Source organism: Magallana gigas, chromosome 4 (assembly GCF_963853765.1).
Source record: "Magallana gigas chromosome 4, xbMagGiga1.1, whole genome shotgun sequence".
Taxonomy (NCBI): Eukaryota; Metazoa; Mollusca; class Bivalvia; order Ostreida; family Ostreidae; genus Magallana; species Magallana gigas.
Genome location: NC_088856.1, coordinates 48,006,533 through 48,011,997, shown reverse-complemented (window position 1 = coordinate 48,011,997; position 5,465 = coordinate 48,006,533). Strand labels below are relative to the sequence as shown.

The following is a 5,465-nucleotide window of genomic DNA, read 5'->3' as shown; positions in this document are numbered from 1 at the left end:
AAAACGACAGTGTTAATTCAACTAATTAAATAAAACACATCATTTTTAGAAAACAAAAAAACTGTTTTCCGAAAAACAAAAATCTAGCTTTTATCCGTCTTGAAAATAAAAAAATGAAATTAGTATATCTATTATATTGCTCCCCATTTGGTTAAAGTTATTATATTGTCGAGTATATTTGATGTCTTTTTCCCCCCAATTTTTTCCCTTAAAAGAAATTAGCTTTCGTGGTCTCAAAAAAAAAGGCCGTGACCTGTAGGTTAACAAACGTAATCATCTTTGATCATAATATGAAAGGATTATGAGCATTATGGTCAAATACCTGCCCCAAACGCAAATATTTTAAATCAATAACGACCACGTTTATATGACAGGATTTTAGAATTAACTATAAAGTTTCCACATTTAAAATTTCGTATTAAACAATTCCAAATGAAGTATTTCCCTGTCTTTTTCATTTAAAAATCTTGATTCTGAAATTTAAATCTAACGTTTTATTGAAAATAGAATTATGAAAGATTAACCATGGTACTTTCATATATAGTGCATCATCAAAGATAATGCATAATTTATAAATACAGAGAATGGAGTCAATATTCTAGATTGTTCAACAGATAAAGTTAATCATTAAACTTCCTTACATATGATGTGTTGTAAGAGTTCGTTATATTACCAACGCATTATTAAAGCTGAACACCGCTCGTAAATAGGCACTGTCCGCCAAATTTCTCTTTAATCACTACTGCTGTCCCTACAACCCTTATATAAGGGACAGACCTCTAAACAGTTCGAAGTACTTCGCTGTAGAGGTCTCACCTGTGTGGACGTACATTTTGCCTCGCCGTGTTACCCGGTCGCGATGAAATTATCAAATTTTACGCACTTTTTGAAGCCAGGAGAATACTAACATCAAATAAATTGGTAAATGCATTATTTACGAACAGAAAATGAACATAAGATAAGAAAAAAATGCATAAAATCTAAAGACCACGTAAGGAATACTACATGTCGGCCACGAGGTTCAGGTGTGCAATCGGGTGTAACGAAATCGAAGGGTTTATATACCAGGTATCTCTATGACGGTGCCTATTTACGAGCGGTGTTCAGCTTTAACCCCAACATTTAAGTAGTAATAGTTATTTTTATACTTCTGAAGAATGGTAGGAATTAAGACAAATTTCCTATTAATTTGTCTCTTGGTGAATAATATGGCACAACAATGGTATCGAATGAGGACAACATATCCGGATTTTTTGGCAATTTGTACTGAACAAAAAGTTGCGAGTTTTTTATCATGCGCGGCACTTGGACGAGAAACAAATGATGTTACCTTTTTCTTTGAGGCGGATAAAAACCACTGTCGATGGAATTGTACGTTCATTTTTAGGACTGGTGTGTCCGATGGAAATAATGAGTGGCGTAAATACGGTAGGTTTTTATTAGATTTTTCTAAGTATGATAAATAATTTGAAAATTTCATTGATTAAACATATTTTTATGTACAACATATTGTTTAATGCGATTTAAATTGATTTTTATATGAGAGTCTATGCGTTTTAAACGCCATTAGTAAAACGCCCCTAGAAGCAATAAAATGACGTAGGACTTGCAGTTAAAGGTGTTAGTTTGTTTGCTAACACTGTGTTAGACATCAGGCCATATTTAAAAATAAAAGTCTTATACTTACTATCTTTTTTAACTTCCTCGCCAAATTTTCTCCAAAATTTATTTATATTTCTGAACTGTCAAATTTTTAAATCATTCAATAGAAAAATATATGTGAAATGTTAATCACCGTGAATAAAATTTCTTATATTTTTTCGTTGCCAAAAAATAAAAAGATGTTTCTTGCTTTTTGAAGAAAATCCGAATTATAGTTCCTCGGTAAACTTTTGGATAACAAAATCTACCAATTAATGGATTTCCTTCGTTATATCCGTAACTCGTTACATCGTATAACGATTTCGTAATTATAAATATAGTGAATTCACTTTTAATATGTATTTTTCACCAGACTACAATTTTTGCTAATCGAGGTAAGAATGAAAAAAACATTCTTTTGATACCTTTAATTATAGGATTGTGAATTGAAGAATTTATGTCAAAATAAATTAATTCAAACTTTTATGTTAAATAGTAATGCAAACTCTTTGAACTGTAAAGAAATTCGTTATAAAAGTGTTCAATTTTGTTACAAATCACCTCTACGGGTTTCAAAATCAGTTCGCTGTATCCGTAAATTCTTTATGTCCGAATTTCTTTGTAACCGTAAAATTTTGCAAAGATTTGATAAGAATTTTCCCTGGTTCTCAAAACAAAACTACGCTGTATCCGAAATTTTGCTACATCCATGCTCGTACTAAACGAGTTTTACTGTATTCAACTTTATAAACAATCAATGACAAAAGTTTTCTTTCGAGTATATAACGGCTGACATTTATAAACTACGTCAATTGAAAGATGACACGAAGGTGTTTTTCTTCGAAAAGCATTGATTTTATTCAGTCTGTTGTTTTACATTGTTGATTTTACTAACGATGTCTTTATCGTATTGTAATTAAGAGATCGAATCGACGAAGAATTCAGCACCCAAGAAGACCATCACAAGTTCCTCAGTTTACGGTAATGCTTACCATGATTGGTCACCAAAATATGCCACAGATAGTATTTTCCAAAGTGGAGGAATAAAGATATTTCATTCAGCAAATGAAACATCCCCATGGATTATGGTTGACTTGAAAGATGTAACAACAGTTATATATCTACGCATATATGTTAGAATGGACGGCCTAGGTATACTTCATCTTTGGTTTATTTAGATTTAATACTTAGTCAAACAATTTTTAAACTCAAAATACTGCATAGTATATATTGAAATCGTGATTTAATAAATCTATACTACTATATTAAAATAAAAGACTCGAATTTTCGGTCTTTAATACCGAGAACTCTAAAGAATAATGTCTTCCATTTTATATGTTTTAAACATTATTGGTACTTGAAGATTTCCAGTTTGTTTGTTTTTTCTCAGTTAAGCTTTGCTAATTGATAATCAACAACAATTCCTCAAAAAATCCTGGAAATTGTTTGGGTTTTACAATTTTGCGCTTGCGCAATACATTCTCGCTAACGGGATCTTTAGTTTATGTTCTCACAATATCACATCTGCATGAATAAACTCAGAAATGATAATACAAATACGGGTAAATTTTCATTGGACTTTTGCTATATATATATGTTCATATATATTAATGATTTCTTATGACAGAAAGTATAAAATAACAATTATACATTTCAACTAATTACTTACTTTTGTCTTTGTGATGACAAAAAATATTTGATCACATGCAAAAAAGTTACATTATATTTGTTAGGAGAGTAATAATAGAATATGTTTTATCGTAAAAATGAATAATATCCTACGGACCCAGTTGTACAAAGAAAAATGTGTACGTTGGTGAAAAGGTGTTGAATTCTTCCATTCTATGGATTAAATTTTTTAGTTGAAAGGTAATTGCAGTCTCAAAAAGGTTTGTTGTGATGAATTTGATTGTAATTTTCAAGGCAACTTCATTAACTTTCTCCAAAATCGTTCCCGAGCGATTCTGCAATTTTCTGCTACATTATGGGTATTAGGGAGGCATTCAAATTGTTGTGAGGGCCTTCCCCGAGACACAGATTATTCAAACTAAAGAAAGTGTAGTGAAATTAATAGCATTATTGTAGGCTTATAGCTTTGTTATGTAAATGTCAATAATAAGGTGTGTCGATGTACCTATTTCGTAAATGTCCGATATGCAATGTCAATCCGTGCACGCACGGGTCAAAGTCTAGTATGCCTTTAAAAAGAAAATAACAACCACGAAACTAACTATAAAGGAAACACAATAACAAATTTAAGAAGGAAATAAACTTGTTACAATTGTTAGGAATGCAATTACATTTATGCCTTTATGACCAGTTTAAAAAAAAGATATTTGTGTACTTTTATTGAAATCAAAGCCAACTTAAAAAAAATTAAATACAGGTGAGAGATTCCATGACGTTGCCGTTGAAGTGGCCAATAGCAGCTCTTACATACAACGCGGATTTTACAAAGGACCAGCTATGACGCAAGAGGTGGTGGAGATTTTATGTGATGACCCGACTAATGCTCGCTATGTTCGATTGAGAATTATCCATGGATCAAGGAATGTCCTCAATATTGCAGAGCTGGAAATATACACGAAATAGAATTTTTATTCTTATCTTTTTCATTTTGTTGTATTTTTGGGGAAAAAAAAATCGCATTAATCACTGAAATTGTTCTGTTTTTGTTCCCTGATTCCTATCAAGGTTAAACTTCACATAGAATTGCAGGTTAGACGATAGAGAAATGATTCAAATGGTTCTCTGTCTTGCATTTTCTCTGATAAATATTCAATTTATAATTAAATTAAGAACTTTCTAATATAAAAATCTGAGAGGAGGTATCCAGACGAATGTGTTTGATTTATGCAATATTTGGCAAAAGAAAAAAATACGAAGTTCAACAGCTGATATCACAGATTAAAAAAATCAAAACCTAAACACTTTGAATGTTCTGACATAAGCAAATAAAACAAAAGGTTTATATATTAAACAAAGGCAATAAAACATCTCCAATTTTACAATTTTTACTCCTCTTTACCTTTATATACCAAATTTGGTTGAAATTAGTTTAGTCGTTGTAGGAATAAGCTAAAAATGCTCAAACGTTTACGACCGCCAAACAATGAGGGACGTACTATGAACGACGATACAAAAACAGACAACAACAGGTCACTTGAGTGACTCATGTGAACAAAAGTTATAACCAAAGAATAAAAAATATCAGGTGATTAATGAATATCGTAACCAATCGCTCCATGTCTACATGTATATGCCTGTCTCTTATAAATTTCCCTGTCACTGTCTTTGCCTTAGCTGTATGTATACCAAGTTGACGTTGACGTAACTTTTGAAGACGTACTCGGACATCAAAATTGAACAATGCATACCAAATTCTATTTTCATAATAGCCGATAATTAAAATAAAAGGGATGTGTAATAACAACCGTGACGTGTATTCAATTTTTAGCAAATCCTTTGCTAATCCGAGGATTCATAACACAAGGATTTTCGGAACATATTGCATAGGGCGGAAAAGGGTAAATCTTGTTTAAGTTTACAATATAGTTACGTATTTCTGAAGGGAACAACCATTGTGTAGAAAAATGATATGCTTTGCGGCTGATTTTTTGACACTTGTGTTTATCTGTTTCTTGTCAATCTTAAGTTTATATAGATTAATCAATAATACATTTCCGATAGAAAACTTTATACATTGTTAGAAATCAATCGCTCAATTTTCCTTGTTTTGTGCTAAATTAAATACGGCGTTATTTTTAAATCAGGATTTACATCGTATTGATTGTTTATTCCCATATAAATTGATTTAAAGGATT

At 31.2% G+C, this 5,465-nt stretch overlaps 1 long non-coding RNA gene across 1 annotated transcript; it reads left to right on the top strand.

The window, feature by feature from the left end:
* Positions 1-749: 749 nt before the first annotated feature.
* On the top strand, positions 750-5,224 carry LOC105317741 (uncharacterized). The gene is made up of 3 exons (XR_004596719.2): positions 750-1,428; positions 2,563-2,793; positions 4,028-5,224. It is a non-coding gene; the product is annotated as an uncharacterized lncRNA (long non-coding RNA).
* Positions 5,225-5,465: the final 241 nt, after the last annotated feature.